The 26207-nt window shown below is 36.3% G+C and overlaps 1 pseudogene; it reads right to left on the bottom strand.

Annotated features, from left to right (window-relative positions):
- Positions 1 to 681: 681 nt before the first annotated feature.
- LOC103276701 lies at positions 682 to 25952 on the bottom strand (annotated as a pseudogene).
- Positions 25953 to 26207: the final 255 nt, after the last annotated feature.

Genomic DNA, 26207 nt, shown 5'->3' on the forward strand with positions numbered 1-26207 from the left:
ATTAAGACATACTTCTCCAGTTGAGCATAAGCTATTCATTTATTTATTTTTTTTCTTTTCAGTTTTCAACTTTTTAATCAGCTCTGTGAAGGACATCCTAAACACTATATGAAACACAACAGAATATTTTTTTTCAGTATTTTTAAAAAATGACATTCACATACATTTTTAAGAAGCTCTTCTATATAATCAGGTTGGTGATCTTGAGTAAAAAATCTCCTCTAGGTAATCATGTTCTTGATGCAGATTTCTTATAGGTATATTTTGAAATTGCTTCATAACCATAATAAACATTGTATACAGATTTTTCTTAAATATCCCTTGATACACATCAATTTTTATCCATCTGGCCAAACTTGCCAGAACCCATTATTACTAGAACCAATAATCCTGAGATCCTAAACTAAAAAACTCGTCAAAGAAAAAATACCCAGACTCTACAAATGTCCTAGAATTTGTCTTTAAATGGGAGAGAAAATTTTTAAAAACACATGGAGCTTTCTAAAAGGTCTTTAATAAGCTACCTTGGGAGAGTAATTGAAAAATAGAAATTGGTGTAATTAAAACAGATGTTTCAGTACAGCTCCAAAAATCTTTTATAAATACAACCATTTTGGAAGGACGATCCTGGATCTGAAGTGTTACTCCTTGTGTATCTACATTATGTGTACATGTCTCATCTCAGTTGTCATAATTGTCTCCGTAATTTCCTCCTGAGTAGTGGTCATAACCACCCTGGTTTCTGCCACCATAGTCTCTGGACCTTCCATATCCATATCCATATTCATATCCATATCCTCCAGCGTGGCTGTCATATCTGCCACTCCCATAACCTTGGTCCCCACCACCTCTAGAGTAGCCACGACCACGGTCCCCAAAAACACCCCCTCTGGTTCCCCAAGCAGACTTGCCTACATGGTCAACATGGATCTGGTGACCGTCCAGGAACTCTCCATTCATGGCTCTCATGGCATCTGAGGCATGCTCTGGGTCAGTGAAGGTAATGAAGCCAAAACCCCGGGATCAGAGTCTCCAGGTCCTTGACACCAACCACCTCAGAAATAGGGCCGAAGCTGCTGAAGTGGTCTTCCAGTGCCTGCCCATCGGTGTTAAAGTTGAGCCCTCCCACAAAGAACTTTCCTTCTTCAGAAGACTTGGCTGTGAATTCGTGTCCTGGAAGTTAAAAAGTAAAAGAGCCAGACAGACGGCGAGCTCTAAGGACCGGAGAGAACAGGGTAGCTATTCATTTCTAATAAATTCTGAAGTTTAAGTTGCTCCAGGATCCCTAATGTTACAATACTGTCAACTTATTTATAAAATAAACACCTTTGCCATATTTTCTAAAGAAGCATGTATTCCCAGAACAATGATTTTCTTGTTTGTTCTAATTGCACATTCAGTATTGTTCTCCTTTAATCTACCCAATTATTTATACACAATTACCCAAAGTATACATAAATACACAGCCCAGTGGGACTGTGCTTGTCTCATTATCTACCATCGAATCTTTAAGATGAGGAGATATTACAATATTTTAATTCTCCCCCAGTTTTTGCCAATGATTTAATTCTTTTTTAGTGCTGTGAATATTTTATGAAAACATTTGAGCCCAAAATCTAGTTATATATTTTCAAGGCCACAGATTAAAAGAAGGAACATTTGGTGACTCTTTTGTTGCTGACAGAGAAGCTAAATTGGGAACAAGGAGAGTTTATTTAGTTTTCATATCTACTGTGCTTGTTCAAATCCAGATGAGTAGAAAAAATAGAATCCACGCTGTTAAGTTTGTGGCTTCTGTGTTCTCATGAAGAGTGAGATTAACTGCTACTTTGTCGTAAACATGCAAATCAACCATAAATATACAAGAAGTCAGAAACATACACAGTCATGGTAGTTTAGAGGCCAAGAGTGGGAAACAGGTATAGGAAGAAACTTAATTCTTAATATGGTCTTTGACCCAGTTTTCCACACTTTGACCCTCATGTAATACCCCTTGTTTTGCAATTTAGAATATTGGTAACACACAAAGTCTGAACATTCTGGACCCAAAGAGAAAGTAGGTGCTTCGTGTCTAGAAGAGTTGTGGGTCATACTACTCAATATTGCACTACTGATGCACCACCCTAGAGAATAACTCTTGATGTTCTTTCCCTTTTCCGCCTCTTTTTAAGGTATATTATGCCTATGGACACCATAGTTTTGTCTCTGATCCTCCACTCACTGGAAATAAGAAGCACCTTTGTGAAGAATCCATTACTGTATTGTCCATCTAGCATTTCCAAAACCTACACCCTTATGCCCCAGGTGACTGGACTTTGAACACTCTTCCCTTGAATTCATTCTAGCATAATTCTCGTCATCCTTTATTAGCTCTATGGGAATGAAGGATGGAGAATATGTCCCCCCTCAAAAGAAATATGTATCACTTCTACCACTTTGACATAAGTATCATTTTGTGCTAACGGCACTTGAAAACAACAGGTACAAGAAGGTCACTCTAACTTTTTCTTTTCTTCCCAAAAGCAAAAGATAAAACCACTGTATGGAAGATGTACTCCTTATACCAGGAAGAAAGTAACACTCTTATCCCTAGAGATGGGAAACTGAAGCCGAGACAAATCTGTACAAACAAACCTTGATCTTTCTAGTTACATTTTTATTAACTGCCCTAACCTAATCCCCTTTTTCTTGTCATGCTTTTATAATTAACTAAATTTTCTTCAATTCAATATGTAAGCATTCAACTTTCCTATTTTCTTTTTGGGTCCTTACTTCCTTATGAGGGCTCCCGTGTCACATAAAATAAATGTGTATGTTTTCCCCCATTAATCTGTCTTATGTCAATGTGATTCCTTAGGTCCTGACAAAAACCTTAAGACTGTAGAGGAGAAACTTTTACAGTTAAAAAAAATATATTTGTCTGTCTGCAGGTCTCTGCTAGGAGCTGTAAAATTAGACTGACAAAAACCAAACAACCAAAAAACCAACAATCTATTAATACATGTAGTGCACATCACTCAGGAAAAAAGCAAAATGAAGAATAACTCAAAGGGGTGGTTAGAACTTGGGCATATATAGCACCTTCAAAAAAGAAAAATAAATTTGTAGAGAAGGGAAAAGAGAAAAAAGGGGGCTTTAGGCTTTCAAGAATAGCAAACTCTGGAAGAGAAATACATGGGAGAAACTAATGGATTAAGGTTTGTTTGTGCAACTCTGTCTCGTGCTGACGTGCCATCTTCTTTATGACCATGAAACTTCCCTAGGAGAGAGGATTTATGGCAGTTCTCATTTTTCAGAAGTTTCTGCTCTTCGATAAGAAAAGCTCTGAGAAGGCTTCTTTCTGTTTCTTTTGATTCCCATTTGCCTCTAGCTCAAAATAATCTTTATGCCAAAGTGGCATATTTTGGAGTGGCATATTCTGGTTCCCTACAGCTGATTACCCAATTGTAAAGGCATCCACTGCAATAAAACCATTTGCAGTATCAGCTCTAAAACATTCTTGTCTCTGTTGTACCCATCCCTCCTGCTTAGCTTTGTTTTCATATGCCACTACTGAAAAATTAAAATATAGGTATCTTTCTTCCTAAGCTGTTTTATAGATTCAATCTAGTTATTATACTTAATAATTGTTTTTTCTACTTAATATGTCTGCCACTTATAATCCTTCTTTCTTTGCCTCTGTCATATTCAACCTAGTCCTAAATTTTAAATCTTACCAATATATATTGACTACATGGGGTTCAGTGCCACATTATATGAAGACATTTGGGCAACAGAATTTTATTGGCTGAATTCCAGGGTGGAAAATTGTTTACTGAGGTTGTTTGGACTCTTTTAAGATGATATGTGACTGAAGGTATGAGTGTATTCACTATGCATGTATTGAGGACTGTCACATAGCCCTCTAAGCACTCCCAGTCCTGTTAGATTCTCAATAATTTATTCTTCTGTTGTTTTCTTTTGGCAGATGGTATATTCATTTTTAGTACTCTTGATTCCTGCTTGTTAACACACACTTGTATGTATAGCAGAATTTTGTCTCAGGTTTGTTTGTGTTGTAATATTCACCTGGTAGCAAGATTATGGGAAAAGAAGACCTATAAATAGCTCAGCCTCCAACCATGGAAGACTACTGATATCTGCTAAAAATAAATAGATCGACTATTCTGTTGGCAACATACTGCCATCTCTTTCCAGCAACACATTCATGTCTACATTAACAGGCTAATTGGACAAAACATTTAACTAGATTGCTAACTTTTTAAAATCTGTGAAGCCCACAGGGCCCTCCTTCTAAAAAAGCACATATGCACATATAGTTATCAATTTTCATATAATTTCCAGGAGATTAACACCTTGGAAAGGAGTGAAATGCATGCCTGGTGAATAATCTTTCCTTTATAGAGTAAGTACATTCTGAGAGGCCTGACACCATTGTCATAACCTCCCACAGTACAAGGACACAGCAGAAGAAGTAACTTGGCGGGGGGGGCGGGGGGGCAAAGGTGTGAAGATGTGAGCTGTTAACTCAGCTAGAAACTCTGAATAACCTGTCCTTCCTTGGCCCTCTCTTTTTTGGGGACTGGGAAGAAAAGGACTAGTTGTTATAGTCACAGCCCAAGCCCCTGACAGCATTTAATTTTCTGGTAAAGATCAAAAGATGCAGTTGGCATTTCTACAGCATAAAAAGCAGGCCAACCTCTACTCACCAGATCAATAGATTCATAACCATGTAAAAAATGTGAATATATTTTTCTATAGAAGGTACAGCTGTAGGCCTGGAAATGTCCAGTGTCAGCAACAAAAAAGTACGAGGAAAATGTGATTTAAGAAGAAAGAGTCTGGCTTGATGTTCACCCAAGTTTAGTGAATATATCCTTTTTACTTTCAGGGAAAATTCTGACCTGTAATTTCTGTCTGTGGATCACTCCTCTAGTAGAAGTTGAAGTGATTTTCCAAGGAAGTCCTCCATAGGTGTTTGCTAAGTTTTCTCTTTAATTCTCTTAAAGAAATGTCTGTCTCTACCAATAGAAGTAGGCTTTCTTCTTGCTTAGTTGCTAGAGAGATCAATGATTATAAAACAACATTTTTAAATTAATTCAATAGACATTGACAACTTACTGTAATATAGGCCAGGCCTTAAAGAATGCAACATGGCCTCTGCTTTCTGGGAGTTTGCAGTCTAATGGAGAAGACTCATGCTACCTCTTGTCCTAGAAATACTGAGATTCACTACTCATCTCACCAACATAGGTGATGCATATGACACCCAATGGCTCAGTTATATCACTCATCTTTTCTTTCAAATAACACAATGACTGATAAATTCTTACAGGCCACCATAATATATGCTCCTGCCTTGAGTACTTTGACACAATATTTGAAATATCTGTTTTTTTAAAGTCATCAAGTTACAAGGGTTTTGACAGTACACAGAGTTTTTGAAACTAAGCTTTAGCTTTAGGGTTTAAGTAAACCTGAGTAGATTATATAAGCAATGACATTGAGTATCTTTGCATTTGAGTGGAGCATCAAATAACTGACTGCCCTTTACACAAACACATACACCTCTCACACTGAACAGTCTGGCTCCTGTTTTTTGTTTGTTTGTTTGTTTGTTTGTTTGTTTGTTTGTTTTCTGACTTCTGTCTGGCAGGAGTTTGATCTAGAAGAAAGTTCTACCATTTATTTTTGGATTGGCCATTTTTCATAATTTCCGGGTGAGTGGATAGAATAAGGATGAGAAAAAGGAAAGAAAAATACAGAATAATGAAACTTGCAAGGTACCATGGTAAATAACAAAATCTACTGGTTATAAATAATAGTTGTATAAGTATTCAGTAAAAATAAAAAGCATATGCTATAATACCCTTACTATATTCTTAGGGTAAACATATCACAACATTGACAGTTATCAAAAGGGTTTGTAAAAGCTTTTCTAAACTTTAGGATATCTTATGAATACCCAAAAGGTTAAGTGGTTTTCTATGGCAAAATCAAGTTCTCAATCTAACATTAAATTTCTTAACCAGCACAATGTTTTATACAGGATCACTTATAAAATCTTGTGGTCTGAGTTTAGGTTCTTCCTTGTCTAGGAAGATGGAATAGATGTATGTTTTCCAGTCTCTCCCTTCAAGTACAATCATAAACTGTGGACATTTTATATATATATATATATATATATATATATATATATATATATATATATATATATATATACAGTAGTGAGGTCTTGGATGCTCATTTTGCCTTATTAATCCTGGACATTTAGCTGAAGAAGCTAGCAACCTGGAAACACTAATAAGTGCAAAGAACAAAAATCACCATGACTTTGGAGTACAAAACAAACAAAAATCTGAGAGCATGATTTCTCTAGGCAAGAGACTAAGAAAAGGGAAGCCTAGCAAAAGTGAAAACTTTTAGACAATAACTTCTCTAAGTAAGTTAGACATCACAGGAAAAAGAACTGTGACTTTATTCTCATCCAAACCAGCAAGGGTTGAGTGGTTAATCTAGATTTCTACTCTACCGAGGTTGTATCAAGGTGCTCCTGCATCCAGCACAATAGTATCAGGGAAGGCCACGTATGGATCTTCTGGCTTGTAGTAAGACATTTGCTGCCTGTTGTATCAATAGAGACCACATGGGGAGCTGAAACTCCTCCATCTAATTGGCAATAACAAGGAGACCTGTCAACCTTGGATGTCAATGGAGGCCAAGCAGGAATGTGGTCTTCAACCTCTGCTTGGCAACATACACACTTGCTTTTCTCTGCAGTGGAGTAGTGTTAAAAATAAAACAAACCTAGAAGATTTAAATAAGATCAAGATTCTCATAGTATGATGTAAAAATGCCCAGGTTTCAATTTTAAAGCCACTTACCATATTAAGGACCAGGGAAGATCTCTCACAGAAAGAAAACAAACAATGAGTGGATGCCTATACTGAAATAACAGCGATAGAATTATGTGACAAAGATTTTAGAACAACCATGTAAAAAAACGCTTCAGTGAGAAATTATGAAGATGCTTGAAACTAATGAACTCAAATGGTAAATAAATAGTCTCAGCAATGAACTAGAAAGATAAAAAGAAGAATCAAATGCAAATTTAAGAACTGAAAAATACAAAAACTAGCTCAGTGGATAGGCTTACCAGCAGGATGGAAAAAAATGAATCAGTGTAATGGAGGACAAACAATATAAATTACATAATTCAGAGAGAGAGAGAGAGAGAGAGAGAAGAAAAAGAAAATAGACCAGAAAAAAAAAAAAGAACAAAGTCTCAGGGACCTACGGGACCATAACAAAGGAGTTAACATTCATATTATTCACTCTAGAAGAAAAAGAAAAAAATGAACAGGCTGAAAATATACTTGAAAAAATAATAGCTAAAATAGCTAAAAACTCTCCAACTTTGGCATAGACATAAACCTATACATTTGTGAAACTGTGTAAGCCTCAAAAAGAATAAACTCAAAGACATTCATGTCAAATATGTAATAAAATGTTAAAAACTAAAGATAAATAAAGATTTTGAGAGCAACTGGAGAAAAACAATACCTAACACTGAGAAAAATAATTCGAATGACAATGACTTTCTCATTAGCAACCATGAAGGCCAGAAGAAAGTGGCAATCTATTTTTCAAGTGATGGAAACTTAAAAAGAAAAAAACTATCAACCCAAAATAAAATACCTAGTGAAAATTCTTTCAGGAATAAAAGGGAAATCAAGAAGTTATCAGATGAAAAAAATCTGGGTTACTGTCACGAGCATTAGTGTCAAATAAATAATATAAGTTCCCACCTCAAGAATTTTTTTTTTTTTTAAAAGAGTAAATCCAAGCCGGGCTCGGTGGCTCAGCCTGTAATCCCGCGCCTTTGGGAGGCTGAGGTGAGTGGATTGCCTGAGCCCGCGGGTTCGAGACTCGCCTGGGCAGCGAGACCTCATCTCTACAATAAATCAAAAAATCAGCCGGGCGTGGTAGCGCATGCCTGTAATTCCGGCTACTTGGAAGGCTGAAGCGGAAGGATCGCCGGAGCCCAGCAGGTCGAGGCTGCGGTGGCCGGAAGCGGCCACTGCACTCCAGTCTGGGTGACAGAGTGAGACTTCCACTCAAAAAAAAAAAAAAAAAAAGAGTAAATCCAAAGTAGGAAGTAAGAATCCACCTATCCTAAAAAGAATAACAAAGAGAGTGCTATAAACAGAAATAAAGTAATAAAAGAAGGAACCTTAGACATCAGGAAAAAAGAACATAAGCAAAATGGATAAATGCAATAAGCTTTTTTTTCTCGAGTTTTTAAAATTATGATGAGAGAAGCAAAAATTTTAACACAGTGTGATGTGGTTCTAAGTGTAAGTAGAGAAGATATGTTTAAAATGAGGGACACAGGGAAGTATGTGTCACATACAAAGGGAAATAAAGGGACACAAAGGGAAGTATGATTTCTATATTTGAACTCTAACAGATTGTGTTAAATTATGTTTATATAAACAGTATCTGGAGCAACTACTAACAAAGATTTATAAAGAGATATACTAAAAGACTCTTTATATAAATCAAATAAGTTTTTTTTTAAAGTTCAAATAATCCATAGGAAGGAAAGACAAAGCAGAGAAACAAAAAATAGAGGACCAAAACCAAATCATAAAACGTCAGACTTAAGCCTTAAAATATCAATAATTACATTAAATGTAAATGGTTTAGATACACCAATTAAAACACAAATTGGCCAAGTGAATTTTTAAAAAATCATGATCTTTCCAGCTACTTGGAAGGCTGAGGCAGAAGGATCACCGGAGCCCAGCAGGCGAGGCTGTGGTGGCTGGGAGAGGCCACTACACTCCAGTCTGGGTGACAGAGTGAGACTCCAACTCAAAAAAAAAAAAAAAATCATGATCCAACTATATACTTTCTACAAAAAAATCACTTCAAACATAACAATATAGGTAGGTTAAAAGTATAAAAGGATGCAAATATATATATGTATAATGCAATATTAATCAAAAGAAAGCAGGAGTAACTACATTAATATTATAATTAAATTCAGAACAAAGGAAACTAATAGAAATCAAGAGGGCTATTCATCTATTAATTAATGACAAAAGAAGAAGACAAGAATTCTAAATATGTATGTACCACAACAGAGATATGTGAATCTAAAATGAATGAAACTGAAAGAATAAAAAGACAAATTCACAATTATAGTTAGAGACTTCACACCTCTCTCAACAATTGACAAAAATAATGAGACAGAAAACCACAAAGATATTGAAGTCAATCACACCATCAATCAATGGAATCTAATCAACATTTACAGAACACTCCATCCAGAAACAGAAGAAATATATTATTTTCAAGTGAAACATCTATCAAGATAGACTGGGTCATAAAACAAACCTCAACAAATTTAAAAGAATTTACATTATACTGAGTGTCTTCTCTAACTACGTGGAATCAAATTGGAAATTAATAACATAAAGATAATAGAAACATCTCTGAACATTTGAAAAATAAGCAACAAACTTTTCTTTTCTTCTTTATTTTATTTTAAGACATGGGGTACAAGTCAGGATTAGGTACATAAGTAGTGAACTGCCAGGGGATGGGGGTAGGAAGCACAAGGGACTTTAAAATCATTCATGAGTCAAAGAGGAAGTTTTGGTGGAAATCAAAAATACACCAAACACAATAAAAATGTATTCTAAGAAAACTTGTGAAACAGGGGACAAAACTAATGAAGTTTTGAGAATCGAATTTATAGCACTTAGATGTAAATATTAGAAAAGAAGAAAAGTGTCAAATCAAAAATCTAAGTCCCTACCTCAAGAATCTATAAAAAGAAAAGTAAAATAAGCCCAAAACAGGAAGGAAGAAAATAATAATAAGAGTAACCAATGGTACTGAAGTCAGAAAAACAATAGCATCAATGAGGTAAAATATTGGTTCTTCGAATAGATTAATAAAATTGACAAACTCCTAAAAACTAACAACAAGAAAGAAGACATAAATCATCACTATCAGAAATGAAAAAGCAGATATCACTACAGACCCTGAGCCATCAAAAGCATAATAAAGAACCACTATGATCAACCCTACACACAAAAATTTGACAATGTAAACCAAATGAATTAATTACTTGAAAAATGCATACCACCATAATTTGCCTAATATAAGATAGATAATTTAAACAGGATTTAATTATTAAGAAAGTTGAATTTATATTTTAATTTTTCCTGTAAAAGAAATCTACACTGAAGAATTTTACTGGGGGTTTGGACAAAATCTCCTAATAAAATGTTTACACTGAAGAATTCTACTGGGGATTTGGACAAGATGGCCACCATACAGGTTGGACTGTGAGAGTCTCTGCAAAAGCAAGTGTCCATAAAGACCCTTTGCTTAGACCCTCAGTGGCTCAGACTGTAATTCCAGTGCTTTGAGAGGCTGAGGTGAGTGGATTTTCTGAACCCGTGGGTTCGAGACCCGCCTGGGCAACTTGGCGAGACCTCATCTCTAAAATAAATCAAAAATTAACCTGGCATGATAGCGAGTGCCTATATTTCCAGCTACTTGGAAGGCTGAGGCAGAAGGATTGCCAGAGCCCAGCAGGTTGAGGCTGCAGTGGCTGGGAGCATGCACTTCAGTCTGAGCAACGGAGTGAGACTCCAACTCAAAAAAAAAAAAAAAGACACTCTGCATTAGTAGGCATGGACTGGTGGCAGAGTAAAAGTCCATCTGAGAGGAGACACAGGTCCATGCACCCGGGGTCCCCTTTTGAAGGTGACTGCTGCCCTGAGATTTGAGCTATTGGCATGCAAGATTGTCTGCTATTCACAGGACATTCCTGAGAAAACCTGCTGAATCCAGCTGATTCTCATCTCCTGGGGCCTGGCCCACAACATCACTTGTTACAGCAAATCAGCTGGAACCTTGGATCTGATCAGTGGAGAAAGAATATAGGAAAGTCAGAGAGGAGCCCCATTCCTGGTGAAGAAATGACAACCACATCCATTTTCTCTGTCCCAGGACCAGGCAGAGACCTGCATTGCCCTGCCCAACTCTGCCAACTCTACCCAGTCCCCAACTTGGGACCTAAGGTAATCTCATCAAACTGGGAGAGACAAAAGCCCTTCTCTCATGCTGGATCAGACACAGACAGGTCAGATCTGAGTGGCAGACTTGACAGGCAGCAAGCCGGGTAAGTCCAGATCTGATCCACCCTCCTTCCACAGTAGGCTTGGGGCATCTGATTGAAGCTATAAGCAACCCTATCAGCCTGCACTGAGAGCTAGAGATCAGAGCTGAAAGGATGTTGGACTCACAAGAATGTACTCGGAGTGAGTTTGGTTCCTTGTTTTTCTTTTTTGTCTGTTTTGCTCATTTTTGTTTGTATTTTGTTTTAGTTTTTTTTTCTCACTTTCTGTTTTTGATAATGTTTTCATACTTACTTTGTTTCTGATATTTTATTTATTTTTTTCATTAGACTTCCTGCTTGTTTATGGGAAGAATAAATCAATAGGGAGGTTTTTGTTGGTTTTTGTGTTTGTGTGATTGTCTGCATGTTTTAGTTTTTTTTTACTCCTTTCTGTTTTTGTGTCTCTTTTCAATTGTTAGTTGGTATGTCTGTCTGTTTTCCCTCTAACTCTTCTCTCTCTCCACCTTTCTCTTGCCCCTCTCCTTCCTTTTCCCATTATTTTCCTTTTTCTTACCTCATTTTGCTTTCAGGGAGCAAACCTATACCCCCATTGCATGGACAGATTGAAAGGCAGTGGGAAGTGGGTTCCAGGGTGCCCATACACCTATCAGTGGATACTGAGATCTGCAGATAGATTTTGAATCACAGCTTCCCCCTCAATTAAATCTCAAAACTGCAAAAAGTACAGCCCCCAACCCACAGTCCAGCTTCAGAATTGAAAAAAGTCAGAGGATCCACATAAGGAAGAATAGGAGATTGAGCAAACAGAAGTAAAAGCAACCCTACCATCCCTGAGCAACAGAATTAAAGAAGAGAAAAAAAAGTGAGGGGGAGGAAAATCTACACAAATGAAGAAAAACCAAAAGAAGAATATGGGTCTCACACAGACCCCTGGGAGGTCAGACAATGAGAAAATAGACTTTGGAATGCAAACAGTGAAGAACTCCCAGAATGACTGGTCTCAAACTACAAACCTAGATGTCAAGACATTAATAGAGAGAATAAAAAGAATTGAGGAGAGACAAAAGGAAAATATGAAGGAGTTGATAACTGAGATAACAACAGTAAAGAATACTGTGAATGAAATAAATAACAAACTGATAAGCATGGAAAACAGAATTAGACAAGCAAAAGAATGAATCTCAGAGCTTGAAGACCAAAATATAGAACTAACCCAAACTGTCAAAAACATAGAAAAGAAACTTAAAAAAACAGAATAAAACCTAGAGGCTGAACCTATGAGTAATTGGACTTTCTGAGACAGAGAGACAGAGACCACCCTGGAACAAACATTCCATGAAATTATTCAAGAAAACTTCCCTCATCTTATCAGTGATACGACCATTCAAACACAAGAGATTCAGAGATGCTTTGCAAGACAACAAATGAGAAGACCAACTCCTAGACACATAGTAATTTGCCTAAACAAAGTAAGTGTAAAAGAAAAAATCCTAAAGTCAGCAAGAGAAAAAGGTCAGATTACCTACTGGGGAAGACCAATTAGAACAGCAGCAGATTTATCTACGAAACCCTTCAGGCTAGAAGAACTTGGAGCCCAATCTTCAAAGTTCTCAAAGATAAACAATTTCAACTAAGAATAACCTACCCAACTAAGCTAAACTTCAACAGTGAGGAAGAATTAAAATCTTACCCAGACATTCAATCCCTAAGAACTGATGCTGCCTCTAGACCAGCTCTACAAGAAACACTTAAGAAAGTATTAAACACAGAAGAAAGGAAAAAAAGAATGACAATGTTCTTCACAAGAGTGCAAGAAAAAGATTGAAAACACACATGAACCAACCCAAAAATTAAAAGAAAGACAACAAACAAACAGGAACAACAACAACACTATAAGAACCTCAAGACAGGGATAAAAGCTCACATCTCAATAATTAGCCTGAATGTGAAAGGACTAAATGCACCACTGAAAAGACATACAATGGCAAAGTGGGTAAAATATCATGAGACAACAATATATTGTCTCCAAGAGACTCATCTCCCCAGAAAGGACACTCATAGACTCAAAGAAAGAAGATGGGAAGCAAAATTACAGGTGAACAGAACACAAAAGAAAGCTGGAGTTGCCATCTTAATATCAGACAAAATACCCTTTAAGCTATCAAAAATTAAAAAAGATACAGAAGGTCACTACATAATGATAAAAGGCTCAATCCATCAACAAGAAATATCCATCCTAAACATATATGCACCCAACATAGGAGCACCAACTTTCATAAAGCAGCTTCTAGGCAAACATAAAAAAGATATTGACTCTAACACTATCATAGCTGGGGACTTTAATACCCCGCTCACAATCCTAGACAGATCATCAAGACAAAAAATCAGCAAGGAGATCGAGAACCTCAGTGTGACTCTTGACCAAATGGACTTAACTGATACCGACAGAACACTCAGCCCTGCGACCACAGAATATACATTCTACTCATTACCACATGGAACATACTCTAAGATCTACCACATCCTTGGCCATAAATTAAGCATAAACAAATTTCATAAGATTGAAATTGTATCATGCACTTTCTCAGACCACAGTGGGAATAAAAATAAATATCAACACCAACAAAGTTCCCCCAATACCCACTAAGACATGGATACTAAGCAGCATGATGCTAAGCAACTCATGAGTCAACATGGAAATCAAAACAGAGATTAAAAGATACCTGAAAACAAATGAAAATGAAGAAACATCTTACCAAAACCTCTGAGATGCCATGAAAGTAGTAGTAAGAGGGGAATCCATATCTCTACAAACACACATGAAGAAATTGGAAAAATCACAAGTTAACAGCCTAACAAGTCTTCTAAGGAAGGTGGAAAAGCAAGACCACCAAAACCCTAACTTCAGCAGAAGAATTCCGATCACCAAAATAAAAGCCCAAGTCTGGGACATAGAAGACAAAAAGATAATACAAAAAAATCAATGAAACAAAAAGCTGGTTCTTAGAAAGGATAAACAAGATTGATGGTCACCTACCTAGACTGAACAAGAAAAAGAGAGAAAAATTCCAAATAAACACCATCAGAAACACAAGAGATCAAGTCACAACTGACCTTGAAGAAATACAAAAGATTATCAGAGTCTACTATGTACACTAGCTAGTCCTAGCTAGAGCAATCAGAGAAGAAAGGTGATCAGAGGTATCCAAATAGGAAAAGAGGAAATCAAGTTATCCCTCTATGTAAATGACATGATTCTATACCTCTAAAACCCAAGAGAATGTGTCAAAAACCTCCTTGCACTGATAAAGAACTTTGGCAAAGTCTCAGGGTATAAAATAAATGTGCAAAGGATAATTGTATTTCCATACACCAATAATAAACAAACAGAAACCCAAATAAAAAGTACAATTCCATTCACAATAGCCACACAAAAAAGTGAAATACCTTGGCATCTTTCTAACCAGAGACATGACCTTTACAATGAAAACTACAAAACACTGCTCAGAGAAATTAAAGATGACACAAACAAGTGGAAAAATATTCCATGCTCATGGACTGGAAGAATCAACATTGTTAAGATGCTCATTCTATCTAAGGCAATTTACAGATTTAACATAATACCCATAAAATTACCAGTAACATTCTTCTCAGACCAGAAACAGCAATACAGGAATTCATATGGAAACATAAATGACCACAAATAGCCAAAACAATCCTCAGCAAAACAAACAAACAAACAAACAAACAAAAACAAAGCAGGGGGTATCACATTCCCAGACCTTAAACTTTATTATATAGCTACAATAATCAAAACAGCCTGGCATTGGTATCAGAACAGGTATATAGATCAATGGAACAGGATAGCGATTCCAGAAGGAAAACCTCAATTTCTCAACCAACTCTTCTTCAACAAAGCCTCCACCACCAACCACTGGGGAGAGGAGAACCTATTCAGCAAATGGTGCTGGGAAAACTGGCTGACCACATGCACATTGAAACAGGACCCCTACCTATATCCATACACAAAAATCAACTCTACATGGATCAGAGACCTAAACGTAAAACCTCAAACTATTAGAACCTTAGGGTGCAGGAGACACCCTTATGGAAATTGGAGCTGGCAACCAATTCCTGATCAAAACCCCAAGTGCCCATGCCATAAGAGATAAGATAGACAAGTGGGACCTCATCAAACTGACAAGCTTCTGCAAAACCAAAGAAACCATCAAGAGAGCAGGGAGACAGCCCACAGACTGAGAAATAATATTTGCCAACTTCATGTCTGATAAAGGCCTAATATCTAGGATCTACGAGGAACTCAAACATGCTGAAAAGAAAAAAAGTAATAGCCCCATTACAAAGTGGGCAAAAGATATTAATAGACAATTCTCAAAAGAAGACATACGGGCAACCAACAGATACATGAAAAAAATGCTCAGCCTCACAAGTCATCAAAGAAATGCAAATTAAAACTACACTGAGATACCACCTAACTCCAATCAGAATGGCCATCATCAATAAGTCAAAAAATAACGGATGCTGGAGAGGATGTGGTGAAAAGGGAACATTTCTACACTGTTGGTGGGAGTGTAAACTAGTACAGCCTCTGTGGAAAACAGTGTGGCAATTCTGAAAAGTTCTAAAAATTGACCTTCCATATGTCCCCGCAATCCCCCTACTGGGAATATACCCGGAAGAACGCAAATCACTCTATAAAAAAGATACCTGCACACATATGTTTATTGCAGCATTGTTCACAATAGCAAGAACATGGAACCAACTGTGCTGCCCATCAAAAGAGGACTGGATAAAACAATTATGGTACATATACACAATGGAATATTACGCAGTCATAAAGAAGAACAAAATCATGAACTTCGCAGCAACCTGGATGGACTTGGAGTCTATAATACTGAGTGATCTTTCACAGAAGCAAAGAACTGAGTATCACATGTTCTCAATCCTAAATGGACCTTGAACAGCTATCGTGATGCTATAAGAAAAAGATGGACAGTAGCGGGAAACTGCAGGGAGTTTGGGGGGTTGGGAGGTGGGATTGACAGTAGTGGGAATCTGCCTGGGGAAGGAAGGGCACACCTCATCAACAAGGGTACCCGCATAATGAGTATTTGTATACATAACCTTGAATTGTACCCCACAATTTCAAAATTGAAAATTTTCAAGTTAGAAAAAAGAATTCTACCAAATATTTAAAGTAGAATTAACATAAATTCTATGCAATCCCTTGCAGAAAATAGAAGAAAAGAGTACACTTTCTATTCATTTCATGAAACCAATATTACCTTCATATTAAACCAGATGAAGATAATACACAAAGAAAAAAATGCAGATTAATATTCCCTATTAATTTAAAGGAAAAGTCCTTCACAAAATATTACTAAACAGAATATAACAATATTTAAAAATAATTGCATACCTTAAGCAAGTGAGTTTTATTCCAGGGATGTAAAGCTAGTTCAATATCAGAAAAATCAATTAATGTAATTCACTATATTAACAGGCTAAAAAAAAGAAAATATGATAGATTTATTATATAGTAACAGTAGTAAAGACTGAATGATATTGACTAAGGGATAGGAACTACTCATTCTATATGGGAGGAGAACAGAAAACCTAGAAATAGACTTACACTAATATATACTGATTTTGACAAAGGTGCAAAATCAATTCAATGAGGAAAAATAACCCTTTCAATACATGGTGCTGGATACTGGAACAATTGGACATTCACAGGGAAAAAAAAGTATATTGATCTAAATCTCACACCTCATAAAAATATTAGCTTGAAATGAATCGTGAACTTAAATGTAAAGCTATAAAGCTTTTAGAAAAAAAGAACATAGGCAATAATCTTTGCTGGAGCGCTACACAAGATTTCTTAAACTTGACACTAAAAGTATTATTCATAGAAGTAAAAATTGTTAAATTTGACTTTATGAAACTAAGTTTTTGATCTGTGAAGGGCTCTGGTGAGAAAATACAAATTACAAAATGGGAGACAATATTTGCAAACCAAGTATTCAACTAAGAACTAAGTATTCAACTAAGAACTAGTCTCTAGAATATACAAAGAACTCTAAAAAGTCAACAGTAAAAAAACAAACAATCCAATTAGAAAATGGGCAAAATATATTAAAACGGCATTTCATCAAAGGAAATGTGCAGATGAAGAATAAACACATGAAAAAATGTTCAACACGATAAGCCATGAGAAAACTGCAAATTTGAACCATCACAAGACATCACTGTACACTTACCAAAATGGCTAAAATATGAAATAATCACAACATCAAATGCTGGCAAAAATGTGGAGAAAATGGATCAATCAATTATATATTGTTGGTGGGGTGTTAAGTGGGACAGTCACTCTGGGAAACAGTTCTGGAATGTAATATGGAAAATAAAACACGAATTTACCAGATGAGCCAGCACATTGGAATAGTTATCACAAAGAAATGATGACTTACTCTCAGACAAAAAATATTTACAGCAGTAAATATTCATTTGTGTTAGACAAAAGCTGGCGACATCTCAGATGCCCTTCACTGGTGGAATGGTTAAACAAACTGAAATACATCCAAACTCTGAATATCACTTAGCCAGAAAAAAGGAACAAACCACTGATATAGGTAACAACCTTGGTCAATGTCCAGAGAATTATGCTTATTGAAAAAAAAAAAATCCCCCCAAATTCTATATGGTATGAATCTATTTCTATAACATTCTTTAAGTGGCAAAATTATAGAAATGGAGAACAAGTTAGAGGTTGCCAGGAGTTAAGGAAGGGATGAAGCAGAAAGGAAGTGTTTATGGGGTGTAGCTATAAAAGAGTACTACGACCAAGCACAGTGGCTCATGCCTGTAATCCCAGCACTTTTTGAGGTTGAGGCAGGAAGATTGCTTGAGGCCATTGAGGTCAGGAGTTCGAGACCAGCCTGGGCAACATAGTGAGACCCTGTCTCTACCAAAAAAAAAAAAATTATCTGGGCATGGTGGCATGGGCCTGTAGTTCTAGCTATTCAGGAGGCTGAGGAGGGAGGACTGCCTGAGCCCAGGAGATCAAGGCTGTGGTGAGTAGTGAAACTGACACTGCACTCCAGCCTGGGCTCCAGAGTGAGACTCTGACTCCCACACCCCCACACCCCCAAAAAAGGGTAATATGAAGGATCCTTGCAATGATAGATATTTTCTGTACCTGGTATTGATAACAAAGTCAATATCCTTGTGACATTGTACTTTAGTTTTACAAAATTTACCATTGATAGAAACTGGATAAAGAATACATGAGGTCTCTCTGAATTATTTCTTACAAGTGTAAGTTTACAATTATTTCAAAATAAAAGGTTGAATTAAAAAATTTGTGGCTTTCAGTTCTATGGTTAGAAATGGTGTAGGGTATATACTGTACACGTTTGAATCTAATTTATGAAAGGTCAGATTTTTCATAAGATATACAAGTTGTATATGTTTATCAATATAACTATTGATAAACAAATACATAATTACTGTACTTGATAATTTAGTCCCTAATTTATGAGAACCTCTTACAGGAACTACTCATTGTATACTACAAATGAATCAGGTCTGATTTCATCCTACTTCTCCCTATAATGTGAAAAATTTCTTTTCCTTGTGGAATACGGACAGCTCCAAAAAATCACTGACAATGAGACCCCATAAGGTCTCTATAGCACTAGTTATGTTGCTATTTTTTTTTGTTCTTGAAAAATATGCCATCTTTGGACAGAGAAATTGCAAAAGGTTCTCTTTCCTCCAGACTGTCTGTAATACTTGGTTTGGCAAGCAAAGCCCAGGCTAAATTTCATCTCCCAGTCGTCTCCCTTGGAAGTCATCCTAGTGTAAGACACAGTCTGCACAATCCCATACAGTAGCACTAATTTCTACCTTTAACCCAGGACTTTTCCTTCTCTTTCTGCTGGCAGAGGGCAGGAGAACATTCTGACTCGCCTAGAGGCTCTTAGGACCTCTTTCCTGCAGCAGTGTTTCCTATCAGAGTGTCAGATTCCTCCATTTTCTGGTTTTCCATGATAGAGGTTAGAAAGGAGGTGAAGGAGAAAAACTAGCATTTATTGAGCACCTTCTATGTGCCTATGCCTTTTTAATTTAAGACAGTTTTTTAAAGAGCAGTTTTAAGTTGGCAGTAAATTGAAAGGAAGGTTCAGAGATTTTCCATTACATCTTGTTCCCACAGATGCACAACCTGCCCCCATTATCAGTCTCCCCAACCAGAGTGGTATACTTGTTACAAATGAACCCACATCCACACACCATACGGGGTCTGACAATTAAGTTCACAAACTCACCCCAGAAAAAAGTGCTACATACCTCATTGCTAAATATCACCATGATCACCCTCGAAGTACTGCCCTCAGGAAGCTATGCACCGACACCCGCGCCTAGTCCACCCATCAAAGCAATTTTGGAACTCTTTTTCTGGAATGGACATCAGAGCTGTCATCGTATTACCCTTGATGTCTTGGATGTCATCAAAATGTCTTCCTTTCAATATTTCCTTTACCTTTGGGTAAAGAACAAAGTCACTGGGGGCCAGATCAGGTGAGTGGGAGAGGTGTTCCAGTACAGTTATTTGTTCACTGGCTAAAAACTCCCTCACAGACAGTGCTGTGTGAGCTAGTGCATTGCAATGACACAAGAGATCCTTCGGGACCATTTTTGCACTCAAATTTCTCATGCCAACATTTTCAGTTAAGATTTTCCTGTTTCTCTCTCAGTGTTTATTTGGTCTGTTATGGTTCTCACAGTCAGCCTACAATTCTGAAGCACAATATGACAAATTTTTGCAACGTTTTTGCCAGTTCGACTCATTACTGGCCATCCTGACCTCTCTTCATCAGTGACGCTTTCTTTTCCCTCTGAAAATGTTTAATCCATTTGTACACTGCTGTTTTCTTCTTTGCAATAATGCAAAGAAGAAACTTTGCATTATTCCATAAACTTGGACTAACGGGTCTGATTTCACTTCCACTCTTGCCAAATTTAACAAGAAATTTAATGTTTGTTTGTTGCTCTAATTCAAGCTCTGGTATTCTCGCAATGGCACACAAAAACATGCAACAACAATAATGAATGCCACTCAGCAAGACACTGCCACATGTTGACACAAACCCAGCTGTGAGGCACTGATATACCAAGGTTACGAAATCTAACCAAGTTGTACATATGGTACTGCTAATTTAAGTGCACGGTTAAGTGCACCATGATCACGACTGATTGTATCTTGTAATCATCCAAATTCCATATGCCTGTAACTTTTCATAGTATTTTACATACACTATGTGGCATAGTACCATCCTGTCTTAGCAGATAAGACCTCTCAGGCTCAGAGAGGTGAAATTCATTTGTTAGGGCCACTCAATAAGGAGAAGTTGAAATAAAGTCAAGGGTCACCTGACTCCAAATAAAAATAACACACTATTATGCTATTAATGTTCATCCTAGATTCTTGGCCAACCATGGAGAAGGGACCTTAGTCTTTTAGCTAGCTCACTGGACTTTAGTTTAGCCTTTATCTTGATGGGTTGAGAACCACGGAGTCTAAGAACACAATTATCAATAGAAGTTCCTGCAGGAGCAGGAAACTTCAAGTTGGCATGAGATAGGGTGACTTGTTCCCTGACTCTAGTTATAATATGGCCTCAAGCTGAGGACAACAGATCTTGAGAACATGAGAAAGGGACCTTGAAAGTCAAGGAAAAAGCACTGGAACAGACCTGAAGAAACCATGAGACTAAAAAGAATTCCAGAGAGTGTGAAAAATTTTGCTTTGGCAGTCAAATAAATTTTATTGTCTGCTAAATGCAAATATTTTAAAACAGAGTACATGAATACCCTTCAGGAGTCAACAAAACAAAGCAAAGCAAAACATCTAATGTGATGTTTTGATGGACAAGAGAGTAATGCTGGTAGCTCAGACACTCATTAAAAAAAGAAAACCTCCAAGTCTGGGGCAAAATCTGCCAGAGTAAAGAAATGGCATCTCCAGCCTCTACAGCCTTTAGAAGTGGCCAAAGTCTCAAACAGACTCTCCCCTAAACTTCATCCACCAGTGTGTCACTAGTTTTCTTTTTAATTTAGATTACCAGCATTTTATATCTACATTTAAAGATTTTAGATTCTGGAGATGTTTAAATTTATTTTATTTTATTTTACTTTTTAATTTAATTTAATTTAATTTAATTTTTATTTTATTTTGAGTCTCACTCTGTTGCCCAGGTTGGAGTACTGTGGCACGCTCACGGCCACCACAGCCTCCATCTGCAGGGCTTAGGCGATCCTTCTGCCTCAGCCTTCTAAGTAGGCTTATTTTTTTGACTTACTGTAAAGACAAGGTCTTACCAAGTTGCCCAGGCTGATCTTAAACGCCTGGGCTCAGGCAAACCTCTCACCTCGGCCTCCCAAAGTGCTGGGATCACAGGCTGAGCCACCATGCCAGGTCTATTTATTATATTTAAAAGAAATATTTATTCTCTAGCATTAGTTTCCCTCATTCACGATTATTTATATTATGAGTGAAATGAGCTTTGGTGGACTGCTTGGGAATCCAGCCAGCATTTGTGAGATTGTTTCTAAGATAACATACATTCCCAGTTCCCAATACCCTAGTAACAATAGAACTCTGAGGATACAATAAGCATTGTCAACTCAACTATTCAACGAACAATAAAAGAAAACATTAATAATTCAGTCTATTCTTCAAATCTTGATTCTCCCTTCCTGAATTATACATTTCCTCTTTTCAATTTGATGTGTGCTCCTTAGGTAAAGTTTTGTATTCTAACTCATAGTAAAATTAGAAAGTAGAAATACAAAAATTGTTAGTTTAAATGATATATGAAAAATTTTAGTTACAAATGTGCCTGTTATTTGAGTGGTGTTTGGAAAGTTTTCTGTCTCCTCTGAAGTCATCTGCCTCCACGTGAACTTGAGAAATCACTCATTTAGTCTGTAGAAAGAAATTCACATTTTGACATGAATTTGAAGTCATATTCAAGAAATCTTTGCCAAGACCAACGTCATGAGGCTTTTGCCCAAAGTTTTCTTCTAAAGGTATTATAGTTTTAGGTCTTTCATTTAAGGATTTCATCCATTTTGATACCAGTGTGTGTGTGTGTGTGTGTGTGTGTGTGTGTGTGTGTGTGTGTGTGTGTAGAGTCCTGTTACATAAGAAACCAATTACTTTGCATGTGAATATGCAGTTTTTCCCAGCACCATTTGTTGAAAACGCTGTTTTTTTGTTTTTGTTTTTTTCCATGGAATGATCTTGGGCACCCTTGTGAAAAATCATTCAACTTTGTATGTGAGAGTTTATTTCTAAGTTTTCTATTAAGTTCCATTGGTCCATATGTCTATCTTCATGACAGTACCACACAGTTTTGATTTCTATAGCTTTGTATTAACCTTTGATGTTCGGAAGTATGAGTCTTCCAGTTGCATTCTTCTTTTTCAAGACTGTTTTGCTATTCTTGGTTCCCTGGGATTCTACATGAATTTGATGATAGATTTTTCTACTACTGCAACAAACATCGTTGGGATTTTGATAGGGACTGCATTGAATTTGTAGACCATTTTAGATAGTACTGAAATCTTAACAATATCAAGTCTTCCAATCCATGAACATGAGATATGTTTAATTTTAATGTCTTGTCTTTTTTTTCTTGTACAGTGTTTTGTTTTTTTCATTGTACAAATCTCTCTTATACTTGCTTAAACTAATTCCTATGCACTTTATTATTTTAATACAATTGAAAATGGAATTGGTTTTGTCAATTTCTTTTCAGATTGTTCATTGTTAGTGTGTAAACAAGAAACACATTTTTGTGTGTTGATTTTGTATTCTGTTACTTTGCTGAATTTACTTATTTCTATCAGTTTTTTTGGTAGAATCTTTGGGTTTTCTATATATAAGATATTATCATCTGCAAATAAATAAATTTACTTCTTTCTTTCCAATTTGGATTCCTATTATTTCTTATTCTTGCCTAATTGCTCTGACTAGAGCAATGCCAATACTGTATGTTGAGTAGAAGTGGTAAAAATCAGCATTCTTGCCTTGTTTTTTATATTAGAGGAAATATTTTCAGTCTTTCCCCATTGAGTGTGATGTTCACTGTATCTTTTTCATATATATGGCTTTTGTTATGCTGAGGTGGTTTCCTTTTATTACTTGTTGGTTGAATTTATTATTGTGAAAAGGTGTTGAATCTTGTCACATTTTTTTCCGCATCAATTGAGATGACTGTGTGTGTGTTTCTACATTCTGTTAATATGGTATGTTATATTGACTGATTTTTATATGTTGAATTATCTTTGCATTCTAGGATAAATTCCACTTGGTCATGATGTATAATCCTTTTAATATGTTTTTGTACTTGGTTTGCTAATATAACATTCATTTAATTAATATGTTTTTAACCCAATATATTAAAATATATTATTTTTAATGTGGATTAAATATAACTATTTTATATCCATTTTAATACTCACTCTTGGAAATTAGGCATGTATTTTATACTTACAGAGCATTTCAACTTGAACTATATGTATTCCAAGTGCTCAATAGCCATATGTTGCTAATGGCCACCTTTTGGATACCACAGCTCTAATCACTGTGTCTTAAGAACTTACAGTAGGCTTATAAATTGCTGGCGGGAATGTAAAATAATGTAGCCACCTTAGAAAACAGGTTGACGGTTCCTAAAGTTGTTTAACATAGAGTTACTATATGACCCAGAAATTCTACTCCTAGGAATATACTCAAGAGATTTGCAAACATATTTGTATGCACAAATGTGTACATGAATGTTTACAGCAGCAGTATTCACAATAGTCAAAAGGTGGAAACAACTCAATGTGCATCACCTGATGCATGAATAAACAAAAAGTAGTATATCTATGCAATGGAATAGTATTCAATCAGAAGAAGGAATAAAGTACTGATTCCTGCTACAACACAGATGAACTTTAAAAATATGGTGAGAAAAAAACAAAACAAAACAACAGACACAAACTAGTATAACCTCTGTGGAAAACAGTGTGGCGATTCCTAAAAGACCTAAAAATCAGCCTTCTATGTGATGCAGCAATCCTTATTCTGGGAATAGACCTGGAGGAACTCAAATCACTCTATGAAAAAGATACCTGCACCCACATGTTTTTTGCAGCATTATTCACAATGGCGAAGACATGGAACCAACCATGCTGCCCATTGAAAGTTGACTGGATTAAAAAAATATGATACATATACATGATGGAATATAAAGCAGTCATGAAGAAGGACAAAATTACAAACTTCACTGTAATTTGGGTGGACTCAGAGTCTATAATACTCAGTGATCTATCACAGAAACAAAAACTGAATACCACATGTTCTCACTCATAAGAAGACCCTGAACAATTATCATAATACTATAAGAAAGGGATTGGCAGTAGTGGGAAACTACCAGGGAAGGCGAGGGGCACACTTCATCAATAAGGATACCTGATCTCAAACCAGATAAGGTGGGGACCAAAATGAGGCCCAAGTTTTACCTGTACAATGACCATTTGTATGCGTAACCCTGAATTGTGCCCCACTTCTTTAAAATAAAAAAAAGACTGAAAAAATAAACCCAGACACAAAAGGCATATGTAATGTGGTTTCATATAAATAACATGCTCAGAATAGGCAAATTTATAGGGACAGTAAGTAAATTAGTGTTTTCCAGGAGCTGGTGGTGAGGGGCCTATGGAAAGTGGCTGGTGATGTTATGGTTTTTTTGGTTTTTTTTTTTAATAATAAAATTGTTCTTGGATTAGGTAGTGACAATGCTTGCACAACATTGTGAATATGCTAAAAATCATTGATTATATACTTTAAAAGGGTAAATTGTATGGTATATGAATTATATCTCAATTTTAAAAGATTTTACAGTGAGGGAGCATGGATGAAGCAGGAGAAGAAGTTAGGAGACTATAGTAATAGTTCTGGAAAGAGATAAACATGATTTGGGGAAGAGTAGTTGCAGTACAGGTTAAGTAAAGGATGGCCAGACTCCAGGCATATTATGAAAAGTAGAGTCAGAGAATTAAAAAAAAAATTGGCAGTTTTGAGAGATTTTAAGTACTTTATTATGTTGGTATTACATAATTTTATAAGTTATAACTTTGCATCTGTAACTTGAGTCATTAACATTTATATTAAGTACATACATTACACTAAAACTCACTCTGAATACTAATCTTTATAGTCAAGTGAGATGTCCATAGCTTTTAAATGTAACTTTCAGCTTAAAATTTTCATTCTTAAACCTGCATTGAATAAAAAGTAAGCTTTTTGCTTTTTAAAAATGTATAAAGCACTGATATAAATGCAATACATAAATATTTATACAGTATATCCATATTAAATTATTATGAGGTGATCAATTAGGAAAAATTAATTAACAATACTTTGAGGTATGGAAAAGGAAGAAAATGAAAAAAAATGGTTGAGAAACAATGCTCTAAGCCCATGTAAGACATAAAGGAAAGGAAAAACAGAAGTAGAAAGTAACCTAGGGGCATTCAGAAAATGGAAACTCGCATGTTCCCTATTTAAACCCTATGCACAAAGCAAGGTCTTCAGAGAACCTACAGCCCAAGGTTCTGGGTCACCTGTCTCATCCAGCCCAGTAGCAGCTGCAACATCCACAATGGCCTTGTCCTTTTCTTTGCTGATGGCCCTGGTGGCACTCAGCTGCAAGTCCATCTGCTTTCTGGGCTGTGATCTGCCTCAGACCCACAGCCTGGGTCACAGGAGGGCCTTGAGGCTTCTGGCACAAATGAGGAAAATCTCTCCTTTCTCCTGCTTGAAGGACAGATATGACTTTGGATTTCTCAGGAGGAGTATCTTTTTCTTTTTCTTTTTCTTATAGCTCATACTTCTTTTCTTTTTATTTCCTTTTTTTTTTTTGATGGACTTTGGTTTGAGTATCTGGAAAGATAGAATTTCTCTATGGAATAT

This window comes from Carlito syrichta, unplaced genomic scaffold (genome assembly GCF_000164805.1).
Source record: "Carlito syrichta isolate Samal-C Ts95f unplaced genomic scaffold, Tarsius_syrichta-2.0.1 Scaffold316302, whole genome shotgun sequence".
NCBI classification, from domain to species: domain Eukaryota; kingdom Metazoa; phylum Chordata; class Mammalia; order Primates; family Tarsiidae; genus Carlito; species Carlito syrichta.